The sequence below is a fragment of the Mirounga leonina genome, unplaced genomic scaffold (assembly GCF_011800145.1).
Source record: "Mirounga leonina isolate KUSES-001 unplaced genomic scaffold, KU_Mleo_1.0 Mir_125, whole genome shotgun sequence".
NCBI lineage: Eukaryota > Metazoa > Chordata > Mammalia > Carnivora > Phocidae > Mirounga > Mirounga leonina.
In genome coordinates this window covers 10,786,876-10,810,483 of record NW_023270305.1, presented here as the reverse complement: position 1 = coordinate 10,810,483, position 23,608 = coordinate 10,786,876, and the positions used below count along the sequence as shown (strand labels likewise).

Genomic DNA, 23,608 nt, shown 5'->3' with positions numbered 1-23,608 from the left:
GGAAGGAAGGAAGGAAGGAAGGAAGGAAGGAAGGAAGGAAGGAAGGAAGGAAGGGGGCCAAGGGTGCTAGGAGTAACTTTTTGGACTAATGGACAGAGGGACAAGTTCTCTAATACAAAGTGACTTTGGAACACAGATATGAAGGAAATCGGGAGCCGGGAAGGGCAGGCTTCATGGGTATACGACCTATGCAGTGCTATAGGGCATCACACTTGGTTTACTGCTCTACTGTCACCATCTTGAGATTCTTAATGATTTTTTTTAACAAAATGTATTTTCATTTTATACCGGGCCCAACAGACTATGCAGCTGGTCCTGGACCAGGAATGAACTACGTGATAATGGAGGAAAGAGATCTGCAGACGAAAGATACTAGTGAGCACACAGGGGCTAAAATGAACAAGGAATAGAAGGTGAGTCAACTGGAGTGGGGCAGGAGGAAGGGAGAGTGGCAGGAGGTGGCATCGGTGAGGTGGGCGGGGGGGCTTTGGCTGCCACTCTGAGATGGCAAAGCCATTGACCAGAACAGTGACATGATTTGACCTTCATTTAAAAACAATTATCCTGGATTTGAGCTATTTGGCTATTGTAAGAGTGCAGTGTAAGATTAACCTATTTCCCAAAATAGGCTAATAGCAATTTTACCAAAATTAGTTCCATAACTTATAAGGAAGCCTTTTTCATTTTTTTAAAAAAAAACTCAAAATGTTAAACAAACATATTAAAAACTTCACGAATGTGACAAATTATCAACTCTCAGTGGTTATACAGACCAAATCTTTTTAAAAATTTATTCCTTTCCTAGATGGTTTCAATTTTTAGATACTTACAGCTGTAATTCCTAACCACAAATATTCCTATCCACAGAAATATCCTTTTCTTTATCTAGTTTTACTAGGAGGACCATACATATCCTAGAGAATGTTAAATCTTCTGCTATACTTCGATTCCCTCCCTTGAGAAAGAGAAGAAAAAAAAATCATGCTCCATTGTTGAATAACACCACTATTTCATGAAAGAAGATGTTTCTGCCAAATGTCCAAAGGAAAGAATCTTAATTCTAATGCTGATTGGAGCATTTCTTTCTGAAAAATTAAAAACTATAAGTTTCAGAAATGAAATCTGAAGATTATCCAGTGTTAAATACATGGAATCAAAAAAAAATGAAATTTGATATAAAGCATGAAAAAGAAAATTCAGAGTTGCCAAAGGATATTCTAGAGTGAAAGAGAGGCACGGGTCCATGAAATACATTCGAGCTTTATATTTGTAGTTATAGAAGTACCTTTGTAATGTGGGGTCCAAGCGTGCCTGTCAAAGTTGTTGGGAAATTCTTACGGGAAAAATAATGTTCCCTCAAGGATGTCCTGTGCATGCACAATCCTTCCAGCAACGTCGCAAGTGCTTTCACATCTTTTCTCTCACTTCATCCTCACCATTTCTGAAATGAGTAAGGTGGGTTTTATTTTAATGTGTAGATGAAGAAATGGAGAGTAAAGGATTTAAATAGTAAGCTCAAGGTCAATAGCAAAGTAATGACAACAGGAATCTAGATGTCTTGACTCAGTTCAGTATTCATTCCGTGTCCTCATACGTGTTCCTTTCATGCTAAGGAGATGCAGTGGCAACTGGATGTGCTTAGTAAAAATAGGCCAAAATATACCTGCTGTACAGTGGTCACTTACGGGGGCACAAGGAGTAAAAAGAGGAAACACACACACACACACACACACACTCTGTTAAAAAGGAATATAAATTGAACTTCTTCACAATTAGAAACTTGTGCTTTGCAAAAGATACTGTTAAGAAAATGAAAAGACATGCCATGGACTGAGAGAAAATATTGGCAAAATACAAAAGTCTTGTATCCAGAATATATAAATTACTTTGCAAATTCAATAATGAGAAAATATCTAACACAATTAAACATTAAAAATATTTGGACATTTGGATACACACTTAGCCAAAAAGTGGTGGATGGCTAGTAAGCCTGTGGAATGTTGCTCATCTTCATTAGTCATCAGAAAAATGCAAATTAATATCACGATGAGATACTGCTACGCACCTAATACAAACGCTAAAATAAAAATATCAAGACAATGCAAAAATGAATAAGCATATGAAGCAGTGGAACTCTCATATATTGCTGGTGGGAATGTATTTTTTTTTTTTATAAAACATTATTTTTAAATTTTATTATCTTATGTTAGTCACCATACAATTCATCATTAGTTTTTGATGTAGTGATCCACGATCCATTGTTTTCGTATAACACCCAGTGCTCCATGCAGTACGTGCCCTCCTTAATACCCATCACAGAGCTAACCAATCCCCGCTCCCCGCTCCCCTCTAAAACCCTGTTTGTTTCTCAGGTCCATAGTCTCTCATGGTTCATCTCTCCCTCCAATTTCCCCCGCCCATTATTCCCTTCCTTCTCCTAATGTCCTCCATGTTATTCCTTATGTTCCACAAATAAGTGAAACCATATGATAATTGACTTTCTCTGCTTGACTTATTTCACTTAGCATAATCTCCTCCAGTCCCATCCATGTTGATGTAAAAGTTGGGTATTCATCTTTTCTTTTTTTTTTTTTTAATTTTTTTATTCTTATGTTAATCCCCATACATTACATCATTAGTTTTAGATGTAGTGTTCCATGATTCATTGTTTGTGCATAACACCCAGTGCTCCATGCAGAATGTGCCCTCCTCAATACCCATCACCAGGCTAACCCATCCTCCCACCCCTCTCCCCTCTAGAACCCTCAGTTTGTTTTTCAGAGTCCATTGTCTCTCATGGTTCGTCTACCCCTCCGATTGCCCCCCTTCATTCGTTCCCTCCTGCTACCTTCTTCTTCTTCTTCTTCTTCTTCTTCTTCTTCTTCTTCTTTTTTTTTTTCTTAACATATATTGCATTATTTGTTTCAGAGGTACAGATCTGTGATTCAACAGTCTTGCACAATTCATAGCGCTTACCAGAGCACATACCCTCCCCAGTGTCTATCACCCAGTCACCCCATCCCTCCCACCCCACCCCCCACTCCAGCAACCCTCAGTTTGTTTCCTGAGATTAAGAATTCCTCATATCAGTGAGGTCATATGATACATGTCTTTCTCTGTTTGACTTATTTCGCTCAACATAATACCCTCCGGTTCCATCCACATTGTTGCAAATGGCAAGATTTGATTCCTTTTGATGGCTGCATAATATTCCATTGTATATATATACCACTTCTTCTTTATCCAGTCATCTGTCGATGGACATCTTGGCTCTTTCCACAGTTTGGCTATTGTGGACATTGCTGCTCTAAACATCGGGGTGCACGTACCCCTTCGGATCCCTACATTTGTATCTTTGGGGTAAATCCCCAGTAGTGCAATTGCTGGATCATATGGTAGCTCTATTTTCAACGTTTTGAGGAACCTCCATACAGTTTTCCAGAGTGGCTGCACCAGCTTGCATTCCCACCAACAGTGTAGGAGGGTTCCCCTTTCTCCGCATCCCCGCCAACATCTGTCGTTTCCTGACTTGTTAATTTTAGCCATTCTGACTGGTGTGAGGTGGTATCTCATTGAGGTTTTGATTTGGATTTCCCTGATGCTGAGCGATATTGAGCACTTTTTCATGTGTTTGTTGGCCATTTGGATGTCTTCTTTGGAAAAATGTCTGTTCATGTCTTCTGCCCATTTCTTGATTGGATTCTTTGTTCTTTGGGTGTTGAGTTTGATGAGTTCTTTATAGATTTTGGATACTAGCCCTTTATCTGATATGTCATTTGCAAATATCTTCTCCCATTCTTTCAGTTGTCTTTTGGTTTTGTTGACTGTTTCCTTTGCTTTGCAAAAGCTTTTTATCCTGATGAAGTCCCAATAGTTCATTTTTGCCCTTGCTTCCCTTGCCTTTGGCGATGTTTCTAGGAAGAAGTTGCTTTGGCTGAGGTCAAAGAGGTTGCTGCCTGTGTTCTCCTTTAGGATTTTGATGGACTCCTGTCTCACATTGAGGTCTTTCAACCATTTGAGTCTATTTTTGTGTGTGGTGTAAGGAAATGGTCCAGTTTCATTCTTCTGCATGTGGCTGTCCAATTTTCCCAACACCATTTGTTGAAGAGACTGTCTTTTTTCCATCGGACATTCTTTCCTGCTTTGTCAAAGATTAGTTGACCATAGAGTTGAGGGTCCATTTCTGGGCTCTCTATTCTGTTCCATTGATCTATGTGTCTGTTTTTGTGCCAGTACCATACTGTCTTGATGATGACAGCTTTGTAATAGAGCTGGAAGTCCGGAATTGTGATGTCGCCAGCTTTGCTTTTCTTTTTCAACATTCCTCTGGCTATTTGGGGTCTTTTCTGGTTCCATACAAATTTTCGGATTATTTGTTCCATTTCTTTGAAAAAAGGGGATGGTATTTTGATGGGGATTGCATTGAATGTGTAGATTGCTCTAGGTAGTATTGACATCTTCACAATATTTGTTCTTCCAATCCATGAGCATGGAACGTTTTTCCATTTCTTTGTGTCTTCCTCAATTGATTTCATGAGTATTCTATAGTTTTCTGAGTAGAGATCCTTTGCCTCTTTGGTTAGATTTATTCCTAGGTATCTTATGGTTTTGGGTGCAACTGTAAATGGGATCGACTCCTTAATTTCTCTTTCTTCTGTCTTGTTGTTGGTGTATAGGAATGCCACTGACTTCTGTGCATTGATTTTATATCCTGCCACTTGACTGAATTCCTGTATGAGTTCTAGCAGTTTTGGGGTGGAGTCTTTGGGGTTTTCCACATAAAGTATCATATCATCTGCAAAGAGTGAGAGTTTGACTTCTTCTTAGCCAATTTGGATGCCTTTTATTTCTTTTTGTTGTGATATTACTGTGGCTAGGACTTCTGGTACTATTTTGAATAGCAGTGGTGACAGTGGACATCCCTGCCACGTTCCTGACCTTGGGGGGAAAGCTCTCAGTTTTTCCCCATTGAGAATGATATTCGCTGTAGGTTTTTCATAGATGGCTTTTATGATATTGAGGTATGTACCCCTATGCCTATACTCTGAGGAGTTTTGATCAGGAAAGGGTGCTGTACTTTGTCAAATGCTTTTTCTGCATCTATTGAGAGGATCATATGATTCTTGTTCTTTCTTTTGTTAATGTATTGTATCACATTGATTGATTTGCAGATGTTGAACCAACCTTGCAGCCCAGGGATAAACCCCACTTGGTCGTGGTGAATAATCCTTTTAATGTACTGTTGGATCCTATTGGCTAGTATTTTGGTGAGAATTTTTGCATCCATGTTCATCAGGGATATTGGTCTGTAATTCTCTTTTTTGATGGGGTCTTTGTCTGGTTTTGGGATCAAGGTAATGCTGGCCTCATAAAATGAGTTTGGAAGTTTTCCTTCCATTTCTATTTTTTGGGACAGTTTCAGAAGAATAGGTATTAATTCTTCTTGAAATGTTTGGTAGAATTCCCCTGGGAAGCCATCTGGCCCTGGGCTTTTGTTTTTTGGGAGATTTTTGATGAATGCTTCAATTTCCTTGGTGGTTATAGGTCTGTTCAGGTTTTCTATTTCTTCCTGGTTCAGTTTGGTAGTTGATACATCTCTAGGAATGCATCCATTTCTTCCAGGTTATCTAATTTGCTGGCATAGAGTTGCTCACAATATGTTCTTATAATTGTTTGTATTTCTTTGGTGTTGGTTTTGATCTCTCCTCTTTCATTCATGATTTTATTGATTTGGGTCCTTTCTCTTTTCTTTTTGATAAGTCTGGCCAGGGGTTTATCAATCTTGTTAATTCTTTCAAAGAACTAGCTCCTAGTTTCGTTGATCTGTTCTACTGTTCTTTTAGTTTCTATTTCATTGATTTCTGCTCTGATCTTTATTATTTCTCTTCTCCTGCTGGGTTTAGGCTTTATTTGCTGTTCTTTCTCCAGCTCCTTTAGGTGTAGGATTAGGTTGTGTACTTGAGACCTTTCTTGTTTCTTGAGAAAGGCTTGTATTGTTATATACTTTCCTCTTAGGACTGCCTTTGCTGCATCCCAAAGATTTTGAATAGTTGTGTTTTCATTTTCATTGGTTTCCATGAATTTTTTTAATTTTTCTTTAATTTCCTGGTTGACCCATTCATTCTTCAGTAGGATGCTCTTTAGCCTCCATGTATTTGAGTTCTTTCCAACTTTCCTCTTGTGATTGAGTTCTAGTTTCAAAGCATTGTGGTCTGAAAATAGGCAGGGAATGATCCCAATCTTTTGGTACCGGTTGAGACCTGATTTGTGACCTAGGATATGATCTACTCTGGAGAATGTTCCATGGGCACTAGAGAAGAATGTGTATTCCGTTGCTTTGGGATGGAATGTTCTGAGTATGTCTGTGAAGTGCATTTGGTCCAGTGTGTCATTTAAAGTCTTTAGTTCCTTGTTGATCTTTTGCTTAGACGATCTGTCCATTTCAGTGAGGGGGGTGTTAAAGTCCCCCACTATTATTGTATTGTTGTCGATGTGTTTCTTTGCTTTTGTTATTCGTTGGCTTACATAATTGGCTGCTCCCATGTTAGGGGCATAGATATTTACAATTGTTAGATCTTCTTGTTGGATAGACCCTTTAAGTAGGATATAGTGTCCTTCCTCATCTCTTATTACAGTCTTTGGTTTAAAATTTAATTTGTCTGATATAAGGATTGCCACCCCAGCTTTCTTTGGTGTCCATTAGCATGGTAAATGGTTTTCCACCCCCTCACTTTCAATCTGGGGGTGTCTTTGGGTCTAACTTTGTTAGATTTTAATTCTTTTACTTCTCCAGAAAGGGTTTCTCTAATAACTTCCATGCTTTTCTCAAGCCCAGCTAATATCTTTAAAGTGATGATTCTGAACTCTAGATCTGACATCGTACTAATGTCCGTATTGAGTAGGTCCCTGGCAGTCGGTACTACCTCTTGTCCTTTTTGTTGAGGTGATTTTTTCCGTCTTGTCATTTTGTGCAGACGAGAATAGATTAATGAGAGAACAAAGTGCTAGCAGAGTAACAACATCCCCAGAAAATATACTCTAAACAAATCAGAAAGGACCTGAAGCAGTGGGAAAAGAATGGGAAAGAGAGAAAAAAGAAAAAGAAAAAAAAGAAAAAGAAAAAGATAAAGATAAAAACAGAACAAAACAAAACAACAACAACAAAACAACCAGAATGTGATCACATATGATCCGGCTGGTATATAGATCAGTGCCACACACTAGATTTTGGGTGTATTTTGGTCTGTTAGAAGAAAGTGCCTCCCAAAATTTTAAAGAAAGAAAAACTTGTATATGTACAAAAATAAGGGTTGATATGATGAAAGGATGGAATATGACTGTAAAGATGGAAATTATAAAAAATTTTATAAAAGGAATTGATAAGAAGTTGTTTGGAAAAAGAAAGAAGAGGATTTAAAAAAAAAAAGAAAACATAAAAGGGAGAGAATGTGATTAGGCAGGGGAGTAGAAAAATACCATATACTAGGGATTTAGGGTATATTTTGATATGTTAGAAGAAACTATCTCAAAATTTTAAAGAGAGAACAGCTTATATATATATGCCAAAAATACGGGTAACTGCTATGAAGGGATAGAATATGACTCTAAAAATGAAAAATAAAAATGTTTTTTAAATAAGGGATTGATAAGATGTTGGTTGAAAATGGGAAAAAGAAAAATTCAAAAAAAAAAAAAGAAAAAAAGACAGTTAAAAAAAAATTTAACTTTGAAAGACTAAAGAATCATGGTAAAAAAGCCATGAATTCTATGTGTAGTATTCCCGTAGCGCTGGAGTTCTGCCGTTCCCATTGATCGGTAAACTTGGTCTTGGCTGGCTGTTCTCGCTGATCTTCTGGGGGAGGGGCCTGTTGCCATGGTTCCCAAGTGTCTTTGCCAGAGGTGGAATTGCCCCACCCTTGCCCGGTCCGGGCTAAGTAATCTGCTTGGGTTGCTCTTGGGAGCTTTTGTTCCCTGCGAGCTTTCCATACAGCTTTGGAGGCGGAGAGTGAAAATGGCGGCCTCCCAATCTCCGCCCCGGAGGAGCCGAGAACTCGGGGCCCCGCTCCTCAGTGAGCCCCCAGAGAAAAGCCGTCAGTCACTCCCGTCTCCCCGGTCTCCAGCCGCACTCCGTGCTCACCCGGCCTGTGACCTCGCATTTCTATCTCTGGCACCCGACCCCGTGTGGAGTCTCCAAACCCAGCAGAACCCTGCAGTGTGCTCCCACACCACTCCTCCCGGTGGAGGAAGGTGAGTCTTCCCGGATCTGCCGCTTGTTGGGTCCCTGCTGGAGGAGCAGTGGCCCAACTGTGCCGCGCATCATGGTTTATGACAACCCTGAGCTGAGTGCCTGCGCCTGGGCTCCGCCTCTGCAGCCGGCTTCCCTGCTCCGTTACCTGGGAGCTCTGCCGCACTCAGGCACCCCCAGTCTTTCTGTGACCCTGAGGGTCCTGAGACCACAGTGTCCCACGAGGGTTCCACCCCCTGCTTAGCCACTGGAGTGACGTCCCTCAGCGGAGCAGACTTTTAAAAGTTCCAATTTTGTGCTCCGCGGCTCTATCACTTGCTAGAAGCGTCTGACGGAGGTCCCTCCCCCGCCATCTCTCCTCCCGAATATCACCTCGGATTCACTTCTCCGCACGTCCTACCTTCCAGAAGGTGGTCGCTTTTCTGATGAGAGAGTTGTTGCTCTTCTTTTCTTCGATCTCCTGTTGAGTTTGTAGGTGTTCAGAATGGTTTGATCCCTATCCATCTGAATTCCTGAGAGGAGATGAAATCCAGGTCTCCTACTCCTCCGCCATCTTGCTCTGCCCCGCTGGTCGGAATGTAAAATGTATAGCCATATAAGTCATTGTACAACCCATAATTGCCACTCCTAGATACTTACCCAAGAGAAGTGAAAGCTTACGGTCACATAGAAACCTGTACCTGAATGTTTATAGCAGCTTTATTCACAATTTGCCTACACTGGAAACAACTCATATGTAGTTTAAGTAATAAATGGATCAGCAAACTGTGGCATGTCCATGTAAAGGAATACTGTTTTGGCAATAAAAAGGAATAAGGACTGATATATGCAACACCTTGGATGAATCTCAAATGCATTCTGATAAATGAAAGAGGCCAGACTCAGAAGACTGTGTGCTATATGATTCCATTTACTTGCTATTCTGGAAAAGGCAAAACAGATCATTGGTTGCTGGGGTGGAAAATAGAGGGAGAGGTTAATTGTCAATGGGTATAAGGACGTTTTTGAAGGTCATGGAATGTTTCTACATCTTGATTCTGGTAGCTCTTACATTATTTGTGACCTGATATGTCAAACTCCTAGAACTGCACATCAAAAATGGTCAATATTATTAAATGTAAATTATTTCACACTTTTTTAAAGAAAAGAATATAAATACATGAAATCTAGTTGAAACCAAAAGACACCATATCTGGTTGATAGTAAAATAAAAAAAAATATGCCAGACAATAAGAAAAACATAAATTGTATAGAATGCCTCATATTTGACAGTAAATTTAAATTAGCAATGGACATTTCCAATTACTTTGAAAGTAAAAATTAGAAGCCATCTGATTGGGATAGAGTCCATGTTCAAGTTTAAAAACTATATATTAATGATAATCATAAGAATGAAATAGAGTCATGAGTGATGTAAATAGCTCTGTAAGTATAATTTTTAAAATGAAAGCGTAACTAAAAAAGTTACTGATTTATTCAGCCACACAGAAATAATCTGAATAATCAAGCCTCTAGGATATAAACCCCCAAATCTTGACTCAACAAAGGCAAACAAAAGACAAAAAGCATTACTGTTGAGGGCCATTCTTCAATTGGTCAAAATGTACTGATGGTCTGTGAGCCCTTGGGAACTTCAGTCCTTAGTCCTGTATGTGATTATTGCTTATTTGCCCCAAGTATTTGATACTTAAGTATTTGGCAAGATGCCGACATGGCAGGTTTGCACTTACCCTATCAGTCTTTTTCATATTTCAATTCTGGTAGTTTTCATGATCCCATTGTCCTAATGCAACAGCCTGATCATTTTGTGGAATCTCTTTCCCGGACGTGGTCTTTGATTTTCTGCTCTCTTATCAAAAGTACAGAGACCTCAAGTTTAATAAACACAGTCAGTCATACTTTTCCACAAGGTAAAGAAGCACTGCTTTGTATTCAGGTAATCAGATTTAAAAAAAATAAAAACAGGAGAATCAAAGAAGGAGTGTAACTTTGAAATACCATTTTAATATCTACTAAAATAACAATAGTAAACAAACAAAAAATCATAGTTCTCAGTCTTGTTGATGATACGATGAAGGCGGTACACTTATTTTTGCTAAAATGGCCTTGTAAGTTACTAAAATTATTTAAAATGGAAGTACATCATGAGATCTTAAAAATGTACATTTTGATTAAATAGTTCTCCATTTAGGAATTTATCCAAAGGAGATCATTTGATGGGAACAAAATGATGCCTGACCTCTATATCATCTCAGAATGAGCTAAAATAGCATTAAAATAGAAAGCTAATTAAATGCACACCACTAGGGGAATTTGATAAAAAAAGAAAAGGAATTTGGAGGAATACAGGCAGCAGGTACGTCATAGGTAGCATGAGATTTAGTTTTAGCGACCTGTAGTCAGCACCTACATGTGAGCATCTCCTGCTTCCTCCCCATCCTGCCCCTACACTGATGCCAAGCACCATACTACAAACTACACGTTTTGTTTATTTTCTTCATTAACTGTCTCCTTTAACTAGAACAAAAGCCATCCCATGAGCGCAGGGATTTTGCCTGTCTTTTTCACTGTTATATATTTTTTTCTTTGTGCCTAGAGCAATTCCTGACACATAGCAGATATTAAATGAATATTCTTTAAAAAAATAACAAAACATGAATGAAAGATAGTCAGTAAGGACTTTTTCATGGCCTGATGTGGATTCTATTTCTGTTTTGGCTTTTTATTCAGCCATTTATTTGTTCATTCAACAGATTTTTTCTAGGCCCCTCCTCGGCGCCAGACATCACAGTCGATCCTGGGCAGTCGTGATCCTGCAGTAGCATGGAGCTCACTGTCTGATGGGAAAAATGGCCACTAGAACAGTGATCATGAGGGAGATGGAGGGTAAGTGGAGGGCACTATAGGGATGGATACCATGGAGAACTCTCTTCCTTAGGGATTAGTGATCCTTAGGGATCAAAGCCTTAGATGACGAGGAGGAGCTCACTAGGAGAGAATGTTCCAGGCCTGGTGGACACATGTGTGAAGGACCAGAGCCACAGACCATGGCACTTCTGAGGACGCAAGGAAAGTCAACGTGGCTATGGCGGGGGTTGTGACCAGCGCAGGGAGCACAGTGCTTGATGAGGACATGGAGGGAAACAGACGGGGGTGCAGAGGCCCTGGAAAGCTCTCTTTGGAACTTTGGTCTCTGTCCCAAAGGTGATAGGAAACATTTGACAAAGTGGAAATTTGAAGAGGGGAATGATCTGATCGTATATGAAGTTTGCAGACACGGCTTGTGGCCGCAGCATTGAGCATGGGCAGGAGGCGGGTGAGACTAGAGGTGTCTGGCTCCAAGGGTGGCACAGCCCCCGGGCTGGCGGCCAGAAGTCCTGGGGCCCATCCCCGTTCTGCTCCCAGCTCTCCCTCGGATAAAGGAGCTTTCTGTGCTGTGTGTCTCGTGGAGTCTCTAAGACACGGAGGCTGCGGAGTGCTGTCACTGTGACCCGCCTTCTGCCTTCCTCATCTGACTGGAAAAGGAGATGATCGCTATGAAAAGGAGGCCTGCATTTTCTCAGGACTCAGTGGCAGCTGAGAAATGGGCTTATTCTCACCAACAGCCCATCTGGACAGAACGCGAAGATAGTTGTTGGAGTCATACTTTCAGTTGGGGATGCGCGCCATTAAGGAATCTGGGGTTTCCACTGCTTTTACCACATAGGTTAATTTGGTGGCAGAAGCAGAGGGGCTGTGAAGAAGCTGATGCTTCCAGAATTCTTTTTGCTGTCTCACATATGCCTGGGCCCTGGCGGCAGACCCGAGGGAGGCAGATGCCCTGTGGGGTGCCCCCAAACAGGGGTGATGCTGACTGCGGGCTCCCCGTTCTCCATTTCTAATCAGTGCCTAGCCTGCTGCGGCTTGGTGCCCAGGCTTTCAATTATTCAAGAATTGGGAAATATTTGTTGCCTGATTCAGGATTTGCTTTTGTTCAATAGAACAAAACCCTGGTGGGTGAGATTCAGCCCCCAGCGCAGCCAGGTCTCCAGATGTGAGCGGATTATGGACAGAGGAATAGTTGCTCCGGGAAGGGGTCTGGTTCAAACAGCATATAGAGCGGACGGAAGAAGGGAAAAAACCACAAACCAAGATGAGTAGAGAACATCCTGAGTTTGCCCTCTGTCTGTTTGGCTAGAAAAGCAGAGCACGCTGAAAACACAGAAACCTGAGGCTGTGGTTGAGCGAAGAGGCAGCTTTTCAGGGAAGCAGCCCCAGGCAGGTGGTGAGGGCTCCGGGTTCTAGCCCAGATGCTACCGCTAACCTACCCTGTATCTTCAAGGCAATCATCTCTTCTCTTTGGGCCATGTCTCCTCACCTGTGAAATGAGGAAGATGGATTATGATCTCTAAGGTTCCATCACATCTCTGTCTTCCAATTTCAGGGTGATTTTCAGGTCCTGGCGCCCATTGTCACTAGATCCTCTGCATAGGATGGCGCTGGTGTTGTTATAATCACTTCTGTTCATTGTCATCTGTTCAATCTTTTATACTTTCTTTCAACAAACAAATATTGAGCACTTGCTGTGTCCCTGGGGGAACCTCTTCAGGGGATCCCAGACTGTGGGTCTCACGTGATGCATCTAGATGATGAAGGCAAGTGGAGCATTACTTCTACTTTTCCTTTCATGAGACTCTGAAGACTGGGTTAGTTCTAGAAGCCATGATACCCATTCACTTTTGCATTGATTCATTGAACAAACAATCCCTGAGCATAGACTATAAGCTAGGTGGCATATAAGGGAAAATCAAAGATGAGTCAGGTGAATGGCTTGCCCACAGATTTACATGGTCTTGTTGATGAGGCTGATGTATAATAAGAAAACTATAATGCAGAGAGAGAAATGCAAGAAAAATAATATATACAGGGAATTATGAGAACACAGACACTGAACACTGGAGAGCCCAGGAGCACCTCCCAGAGGGGCTGGGATCTGAGCTGAGGATTGTTTTTAAATAGTTGTATTACTTTATTCTGATTATAAAAGTTATATACACACACATATATGTATATATGGCTATGTATAATATATATAATTATGGGATAACTGGTCATCTTAATTTTCTTCTTCTTTGGAAGTTCTGAATTTTGTTTCATATATGCGTATATGTATGTGTATATATATGTGTGTGTATGTGTCTGTATGAAACAAAATTCAGAACATCCAAGAGAATAAAATTGATATTACCAGTTATCCCAGAGTTCAGAGGTAATAGCTAAAAAAGATTTAAAAAGACATATAATTTTGCTATATATTTTTAGGAGATTTTTTTGATGTTTTTTCTTCCTGTTCATTTTTTTGACAAAAAAAATCACACCATGAATACTGCTTTGTAAGCTGCATTTTCATTTGATAACATATCATTGACTTTTTTACATCAATAAATAAAATTCTTCTTCATTATTTTTAAGAGCCATATATCATATTCTATTGTATAGATGCCTTGTTATTCTTTTAACTAATGCTTTATTGATAGATTTGGGTTATTCCAGTTTTTCAGTATTATAAACAACATTGTGATAAACATGTTTCTCCTTAGGACAAATTCTTAGAAGCTGGATATCTAGGCCAAAGGATGTTTTAAATATTGACACACATTCCCAGATTGTACTTTAGTTTAAAAGCAGAAGTGTGTGAGTGTGAGAGTGTGTGTGTGTGTATACTAGCAAGTGCACGTGTGTTTGCTTTAGTTAATATTAATTGAATACTTATATTCCAGATATTAGACTAAGAACTTTATACACACCATCTGATCTAATTATTATAATATTTCAGCTCAAACAAACCACTGGTCCATAAACTCATTATAAAAGATACTTGAAGAAAAATAATCCAGAAACACATTTTATTTGCCAACCCAAGAAACTTAGTGGTATTTGGATGCAGGAGGGTGAGCATATTATGTCCAAAAGGAATAATTGAATCTTTGTTTTAGCTTTGTTACAATGTCAGGCATTCTGTGCCCACTGGCCAGAGTCCATGACTATAAATTTAAATCCAAATGGGGAAATTGTCCAAGGAAAGTCTGTGATTGTGGCCATGATGAACATCCAGACCTGCAGTAATCCACTACATTTTTAGTTCTCTGTACTAGCTGATGTTGCTAAAGTTTTTCTTAGAGATAGGGAGACCTAAGGGGGCACCTGGGTGGCTCAGTTGGTTAAGCGTGTGACTTCGGTTCAGGTCAGGGTACTGGGATCAGGCCCCGCATCGCATTGGGCTCCCGACTCAGCAGGGAGTCTGCTTGTCTCTCTCCCTCTGCCCCTCCCCCTGCTTGTGCTCTCTCTCTCTCTTTCTCTCAGATAAATGAATAAAATCTTAAAAAAAAATAGGGAGACCCTAGGTCTTGATCTGCCTAGGACAATCCTGTTGTCTTTAAGTAAATATCGATAGTGCATTCTTTTGTTCTCAAAAGTATTCCAGTTTGGGCAATAATTTACTTTGAGGAAACTTGTTGCAGATGGAAGAGCTTGCTGGTGAGACAGAGACAAGTTTGAGCAGTGGGCTCTCCAACGAGTGCCCATTCCCTTATGCTCAAAGGCAGGCATCTAACTTTCTAAAGAAATTTACCTCACCTATCATGCAGCAGGGTATCTGGTCGCTTCACTTATCCAGATAATAGCTGAGAATCAGAGAAAAAGCCAAGGTACCTGTGTTGCAAGAATTAGCAAATCCTGTAATAAAATTCTTGCCCTAGTCTATGGGAAAAATTTGTATTCAAAGCCTGTCTACTCTTCCTTTACACACAGATCCCCCAAAAGCTTGGGTATCTTATTTCCTCCCCACAGGTGATTAAAAGGATAGGTTAGAAAAAAGAACAAATGCCTAAGGCAACACTTCGGCATGAGCAGGAAGAGAGGGAAAGTGGCTTATCCAAGAGGGAGAAGACAGGAGGCCTAAAAGGAAAGGCGAGGACCACCATCATGTCAGCTCGGCCACTGCAGTGAAGCCTGAGAGAATCAGCACAGCGGGCATCAATGGGGGTTCATAATGATGACCTTGAATTATCAAGAAAGTGTTTTCTGCATTTGGTAGGCTGTATTTAAGAAGGTCGGGTAGCCTGAAACATTTTAGATGAGCTCTCTATCCAAAATAGTTCCTATTATTGAAATTAGACTTATAAGAGGTAAGTGTTCAGCAAGCTGAACGCCTTGATTATATGGAATGATTTAACCTTCTGAGAGTCCCGAGCAGCAAAAAAAAAGTAATATGTAAGAAAAGGCATTTAAGTCATCTTTCCTGCCCTCAAAGACTTCAAATTCTTGTTGATAATGTAAGTTTTCACCCTTTCTAGATATCTTTGCATTTTAAAAAGGACTTTAAAAGACTAAAATGCCTTATAATCCCAAGGGAGTCAAGTTCCAGTAATATAATTCCAGGCACTGAGAACACAAGAGAAATGTTTTCAGGGCCAAAGGATTTTTCTGGTTATCCATGCGGAAAGCCTTAGTTTTTCTTCCTGTGACGATAGTCCTGTAAAAAGGGATGGCCTTCTTAGCTGCTCATGTCCTTTGGAGTCCTAAACTCCCACCTCTGAGGGGCCCTCTGGACCTGAATCAAGTCCACAGGACAAAGAGCAGAGAGTCAAACATGCTCATGGCCAAGCAGAAGGCTAAGGGGTCCCCAGAGCAGCTGAGGGTACTACTCAGAACTAATGAGAAACAAAATTATGTATCATTTAAGTGACAAGTGGTCCTAAGCTCCCAGAGTCAAGACCGTTGGGGTTCTGAGAATTCTGGCTGAATATCCAGCAGGCCTCTGTTCATTAATCCATCCATGGCAATGTTTAAAGTGTAATGAAAACTCAATGCAAAAAAATTAGAAGACTTGGAGCTTTTAATAGTTATCCCCAGGACACATAGCCCGAAGACAGAGAATGGAGGGCACAAGAAAGATAGATGGGTAAGGCCACCTCCACTGCTTTGTTGCTCTCCTTGTGGATGACCCACAGGAAACTCAGCCTGATCTGAAAATGGCTCCCTGGCTGGATAAAAGCTCTAAATGAAAGGAGTACTGCCTGCCCCATTAGTGGGTCAACCTTCCCTTTTGCCTAAAGCCTCAACTCAACAGAGTAGCTCTGAGGTATGGGACAGACACTTGAATATCCGCAGAACCATGATGCATCCCTGCATCTCCTTCCCCAAAGTAATTTCAGTCTGCATCTCCCTGCCAGAGGCTCAGTTCCCCCTCCCAGAATGTCACTAATCCAATACCTACTCTTTGCCTGGGAGGTAGAACCTGGGTTTCTGATATCTGAGCAGGAAAAATAGCCACTCAGACCCGAACAGTTCTCTGTTGACTTCCCTTGTCATTTAGATGCTTTTGGAGGCTGGTTTCTCATTCTTTCCTGCTGTAGATAGAAGGGCAGCAAGGCCATAGGCAGCTGACTCAGATATGCAGGGACCAAACAAAGCTCGTGTCCCAGACTTGGGTTGAGGCAGGGAGAGTAGCTGCTTCCTGTACATGACCTCTTCCTGTACGTGGATATCTCCTTTATGAAAACCAATATTTATTTTCTGTGGTTAACATTTGTGATTCCATTATCAGAGGCTTACTCCCCTGCGGCCTGTGTAGGCCCACCTTACGTACCTCTCCTGTGCTGCAAGAAGGTGTGTAGAGGGAGGGGCCCCAGGGATGATGGGGACCCCGGGCGTCTGAGAGCCGGGGATGTGCCCCCAGCACAAGAGCAATGCTGACGACATCAAGGACACCTTTCACTTCTCCATCCCTGGTGCCTGTCTCACGCAGCTTCTGTTCTTTTGCCACGTGTTTTATGAGCTGAATTGTGTCCCCCCCCGAATTCACGTGTTGAAGTCATAACCGCGGTACCTGGGAGTGTGACTGTGTGGAGACAGAGTCTTTAAAGAGGTAATTAAGTTAAAATGAATTCAGTAGGATGTGCTTTAATCCATTCTGACTAGAGTTCTTGTAAGGAGCGGAAATTAGGGCACAGATAAGGACAGAGGGAAGGTGATGTGAAAGCACAGGGAGAAAGGCGGCCATCTAGCAGCCGAGGAGAGAGGCCTTGGAAGAAGCCAGCCCTGGCAGCACCTTGATCTCAGACTTCTGGCCTCCAGGGCTTTGAGAAAACAAACTCTTGCTGTATAAAACCAGCCTGGGGTACTTTGTTATGGTGGCCCTGACGGACTAATACACTGCATCATACCACCGCTGCCTCAGTCACTGACCAACCCAGCCCTACCGCCTTCATGGACTCCTGGAACTCCTGCTGAGTTTGGCTCAGCTCTGCCACCTGGCCATAAAGTATGACTTTAACATCTAAAGAGAATCATATCTGCTGCTGTGCTCAGAAAAGCCAAATTTAAAAGACTTTAGGTTTCATCTAGTTCACAGGTTGAAAAGTTGCTGTACATAGTAAGAAGGAGGCTCGGGAAATTAAGGGGAGAGAGGCTGACCCCAGAGTAGAGGCTCCGAAAAGAGTTTCTGATGTTTTCTAAAGAGGTGTTAACCACTATCCTTAGGCCAGAGAAAACCCTTGGCGTAAAGCTGGGACTTAGGGAGTTGTAGAGTCCCTAGGATGGGCCATGGCTGTTAGATCCCTCACCAAGGTCCAATGAGAAGCAGGGTCTACTATCCTCCAGGGAGAGCCCAGGCTGAGACCATAAGCCCTGGGGACAGGCACCTAGGCTCACTGTACACACAGGAGCACACAGGCATGTACACACACACACACACACACACAATGGTAGAAGACTGGGGCCTGCCTGCCTGAACAAAAGGGTTTCCTAGGGTAGCAGGATGCTCTCAGTTGAAGGAGGGTTCAAAACAAGGATGGGGAGATAGGAGTCAGAGAAAAGCGAAGCCATCAGCTTAATTTTACTCCCCGAAGCAGGGTGTTGCCCTGAGCTAGTATAGCCAGCAATCACAGAGGCCCTTGTCACCTGTCATGTATGCCTGTCCTTCCCAAGGTGTGAGCCAGGACAGCCCAGCCCTCTGTGTAACTCATTTCCACATCATCTATACTTTCCAATAAGCTCTTACTCTATTAGATTGCTTCCTGAAAGAGCCACGTATTGAAAATCACCAGTCAGTTCTTAATTCTGTTAGTCACCAAACTGATTTCTTAAGCTCAGAACCAATAAAGCTGTGACAGCGAAGAACGGATATGGATTTCTCATTCTCTCACACTCATATATAATAACAATAAAACTTTATTAAACAAGAGACATGTTGTTTCAGGGAATTTTTCTTTCCCATCTCCAGTGCCCCAAGGCTAAAATATACAATCTTATTAACTTCCTGGAAGAAATACTCCATTCCTGTGGGGCACATGCTGAGCATTCATCTTCTTGGACCTGGAAAATGAGACAGGTCCTTGACATGAAGGCGTGTGGGCCACAGTTGTATCCAGGGAGATCTAGGGGAGCGAGCCTGATGAGGACACTCCCAAGGAATCTGCGTGGAGTCCAAGAAGCCCTCTGTAATAGATCCTCTGCATGTCCCAGGCCAGGAAGAAAAGGAGAAAGGATTGGCACAGCAGGGCATGCGGATGTGCGGGAGCCTGAAGATAACATTTAGTTCACACTCCCAGACAGTAGTTCGGGAGGCTGCAGTTCAGACAGGGGCTGACATCCACCCAGAGTCACACAGAATGGACCATACAGCAGGAACCAGAGCCCTGGTGTCCTGTTCTGGGCTCCTTCCTTCCTTGCCTCCCACCCCACAGCCCCAGGACTGATCTCAGGTGAAGGAGATTCCACTGTGATGCCTACCTGACTTGTGAGGTGGCCCCACGCTCCTCAGGGAGGTCGGGGGTCCTGTCCAGTCTTCCTGTGTCTGACTACAGCTGAAACAACCACCACACAACTCACACAGGCAGGAGCGTCTGCCAAAGTCAGCCGAAATCTGTTGAATGAATGAACGACCTCAACCAGATGGTGAATAAGATTAGGACTCAAGAATCTCATTCATGTCATTCCAGCTGACCACAGACAATGTTTGGTCCCAGGAGGACTGACTTTCTGAAAATCCTGAAGCAGCCTGATGGTGGGAGCTGCCATCCGGTCCTCTGGGGTGGGAGATAAGGAAGAAGGCCCTCCCCAAAGTTATCCAGGCCAGAATATTTGTCACTTCCTCAGGAAGGACTATCTCCAGAAAGCCAGGGGTGTAGGGTTACATCTTCGAGGATGGAGGAAGGGACTGAGGACTAGCTGAAGGGGTGATCCCTGGGAGGAGACCCGTGGATCCCAGGCACTGACTGGGCCGCGAAGCAGAGGAGCATGAGACGAGTGGTACCAGCTCCACACTGCTGTGCACAACCGAGTCGGGGTTCAGGCTGGTCCTCAGGAGTGGGGGGCTGTTATGGCCTGAATTGTGTCCCTCCAAATTTCACCTGGTGAAGCCTCATCTCCCAACGTGACTGGTTTGGAGATAGGTCCTTTAAGGAGGGAATTAAGGTTCCTTTAGGTCACTGGTGTGGGGCCCGAATCTGATAGGACTGGTGTCCTTATAAGAAAAGGGAACCTAGAGCTCTCTCCCTCCACATGCACACAGAAGAGGCCATGTGAGGACAGGATAAGAAGTCATCGTGAGCAAGTTGAGGAGACAAGCACAAGACCCCAGGCCTGCTGGCCCTTGATGGTGGGCTTTTAGCCTCCAGAACTGTGAGAAAATACATTTCTGTCATTCAAGCACCCCCTCCCCCTACCCCGTCTGTGACATTTTGTCATGGCAGCCCAAGCAGTCTAACACTGGGGCTGGTATCTCAAGCAGGGGAAGCACAGAGGGAGTTAGGGCAAGGCAAGAAACCAGGAGACTCCTGTTCTGGGTGACAGCTCTGTGTGGGCAAGCAGTCCCTATTTGTAAGTCTTAGCAGAATGGCACAGCCATGGGCTCTTTGAGCACTGGTATTCTGTGTTTCATCCTTTTCCCGGGGTCCTACAAACAAGCTGGAGTCTTTCTAGGAAAATGGGAAAAAGATCAAGCAACCTCTGGTGGCCTTTGTAGCCCTAAGACCCTGACTACAACAGATGCAGAGGTTCATCATTGAAAATGATTTATTGGGATTTTTTAACTGCAAGTTTGGAAATCTTTTAATGGCCTATAAAAAGGAGCCACAGTGGGCTAATTATAAATGACTATTTATATATATTTCAGGTTATATATTTCAGATACTTTTCAGCGAAACCAAATCAAATGATGGTCAAATACACATGGTGTCCAGCAGAAGTTGTCTAGATATTTCCATGGTCTAGGAGATACTTGGAACATATGCAATAGCTGCAAAGCATCAGGCAGATTCTCCGGCTCACCCTCGGCCCACCATAGTGGAGTTAATTTGTGGGGATCCTCTCAAGGTCCCTCGGACTCCCCCTCAGTCGGTATCCATGCTCTAGCTCTGGACCCTGAGCCCAGCTTCCACCCTCAGCCTCTCTGGCTGCCACATTCCTCTAGATTCCATTTCAGATCAAACACCACATGTTGTCTGGGCAATTACTGTGCACTCAGCTCTGTGCTTTGCTGGACCGGGAGATAGCGTTGGAAATAACCTCTGAGGTTACTTCCAGCCAGAGACAGGGGAGGCTGTAAGAATGTGCATCCTCAGAGAGCTCAAGTATTGCTTCCTCCAGGAAGCCTCCCTGATTCTGCAGACAACAGAAGTGGGTAGCAAGCCCCATTACTTCCTTCTCCTCCTGCACACAGAAATAGACTGCATTTTCTTACAGTCCCTTCATGGAGATGCAGTCCATGTGACAAAGGAACATGGATGGGAGCGATGTATGTCACTTCCAAACTTGGCTCCCAACTGCTCCCTTTCCTCCTTGTCTGCCTGTGTAAACGGCTGAGGTCCTGGGAGATGGTGGGATCCGCCATATCCGAGAAGCCTGGATCCCTCAGTGACCACATGGAACAGAGCTCCCCACATTTGACTGTGACAAGAGCGAGAGAGAAGCTTGCCCTGTGCGCAGCCTCTGAGAGGCAGAGGTGGTTCACTGCAGCAATTGGCCTGTCCAGGCGGCTACACTGACCAACTCTCAAGTTGAAAATCAGAGTCATTTGCTCTCTAATTGAACACACCCTCAGATAGGGAGCTTGGGAATATGCGTGGACAACCTTCTAATTTGATAGGGCTATGAATGTAAACCATGGCCTGTCTGACTCAGAGAGCGTGCTCCTGGTCCATTTCTCCTTTGTCACTCTCTGGGCTATGGTGGTAGCCAGCAGGTGCCGTGGAAGACTGTAAGGGAAAACCTAACTCACAACATTTCAGAGGTGGAGAGAGTTTTGCAAATTGTGCATATGGGCATTTTTGTTGTTGTTGTGTAGTGTGAATTGTGTCTCTCTTTATTTCACAGGCATATTCCTATCTCATTCCCCCACCTATATTCTCTCCAGAGAAGCTGAAGCAGCTTTAGAGCTGGATCTAGAACTATCTCCTGGGGTAACCCTCGGGTTGAAGGCAGCAAGCTCAGAGAGTAGGCTTCTGCAGATGGCCGCTGTGGCACTTTCCAAAAACCTGCTGGGCTGCCGGGAGCCTGGCTGAGATGCAGACAGGTCTGGTGAAATGACAAGATCTGCGGTCCACAGGCACAGTGGCAGAGGCCATCCAGGCCTGGGGCAGGGGCCCCACGACTCCCGAGAGGCACTTCTCCTATTAAATCGGGAGGTTCACAGATTGAGAAATTCATCGCATTCTCAATGATTCCCTTGCTCGGCTGCCTCCCCAGTCCAGGCCTTGGCAGCCCTTGGTTTGGTATAAATCACATTCCATCAGCGTAACTGCAGGGCTTCGGGGATCGTTTTGGAATACTAGGATGTTAATGCATCGGGTTTTGTTCCAAGCAGTGAACCACCTCCTGGGATTTGGGAATCTCTCTTTTAAATCCAGATAGCACTAATGAGCTAGTAAGGGCTCCTGACCTCCTTGACTCATTTCCTCACTCCCATGGCTGCTCTGAGCATTGGAATCAGCCACATCTGCACCGCAGTGCAGCCAGCCACGGGCCTGATACAGCTGCGGGCTTTCAGTGCAACTGGTTCTACCTGGAGGCATTTAAATGGCAGGTTCTTTCTTCTTCTTCTTTCTTCTTTCTTCTTTCTTCTTCCTCCTCCTCCTCCTCCTCCCCCCCTTCCCCTTCCCCTTCCCCTTCCTCCTCCTCCTCTTCCTCTTCCTCTTCCTCTTCCTCTCTTTTCTCCCCTAAATTATTGCATACACCTAAAAGTGCTTTTCACATACAGGCTCTGGGTGAATGTTTGTGGTTATTTTGATGGCAATGGTGATAGTGTCCTTTATAACAGGGTTTGGCCAGGAGCTGTCCTTTAATTCTATACCCAAGCAAAAATTATGCTGGGGTGTCGAGGAGGTGGTCCTTGAAGGGGTGAGTGATAAGACACATATTGACAAGCAGTTAAATATCATTTACCCTTTTAGCCAAGCATGTCTCTTAGTGCCCGCAACTGACATTTAGTCACTTGGAAATGCCTCATGTAATGCTTATTATGTATCGGGGGCTGTTCTAAGTGGTTTACAAATATTTACCAGTCTACTCTGCGACACCGTTTTTTATGTTCACTTTCCAGTAAGAAACCTAGGACAAAATAGAGAGGTTAGGGAACTTGTCCAAAGTCACAGAGCCAGTAAATGGTGCTGTTAGGACTTGAAGCTACAGTCTCGGGCTCCAAGGACTACACGCTTAATCACAGTGCTGGGTCTCTCCTCCACAGTTTTTCCTACCTCTCAAGCTTGGCTCAGACTGTTCATCTTATCTAGAATGTCTGTCCCTTTGCTCTTCACACTTCTAAATTCTAGCTCATCTTTTAAGACCAACTTATAACCCAGTTCCTACAAGAAGCCTTCCTGAACAATCTGAACCGTGCTTCAGTTGACTGACTCTGATCTCCAATAGCAGAGTGGTTCAGAGCATGGCATTGGGCACTAAACTGTATAAACTTCGATCAGACCCAGCCCTGGCTCTATGACCTTGTGTAAATTAATTAACTTCTATGAGCTAAGTTTTCTTCTCTGTAAAGTGGAGATATATAGTGCACTTACCAACAGGGCTGTTGAGGGGATTAATTGGATTGGCATTTCTACAATACCTGGAAGAGTGCTCATTCCCTCTGCCTGCTATATATGTATTTTATTAGTAGTATTGCTATTATTGTTGTCATTATTGCACATTTGCTTTTCCTATTGCTCTTGTGTCACACTTATGCTTTCCTTGTCTGATCCTTATTTCCTGTAAGACTGCAGGATTATTTTCACCCCTTGAAGACATAGATTGGTTGTATGTGTGTGTCTTCCTTCTTTCCTTCCCTTCCTTCCTTCCTTCCTTCCTTCCTTCCTTCCTTCCTTCCTTCCT

General features: G+C 43.0%; 1 long non-coding RNA gene across 1 annotated transcript in view; it reads left to right on the top strand.

The window, feature by feature from the left end:
- The window catches only part of LOC118007633, a 289,725-nt gene that overhangs the window by 131,567 nt on the left and 134,550 nt on the right, over positions 1-23,608 (top strand). Inside the window, exon 3 of the long non-coding RNA XR_004678445.1 lies at positions 301-413. This is a non-coding gene — a long non-coding RNA (uncharacterized LOC118007633). The remainder of the gene's footprint in view (positions 1-300; positions 414-23,608) is intronic.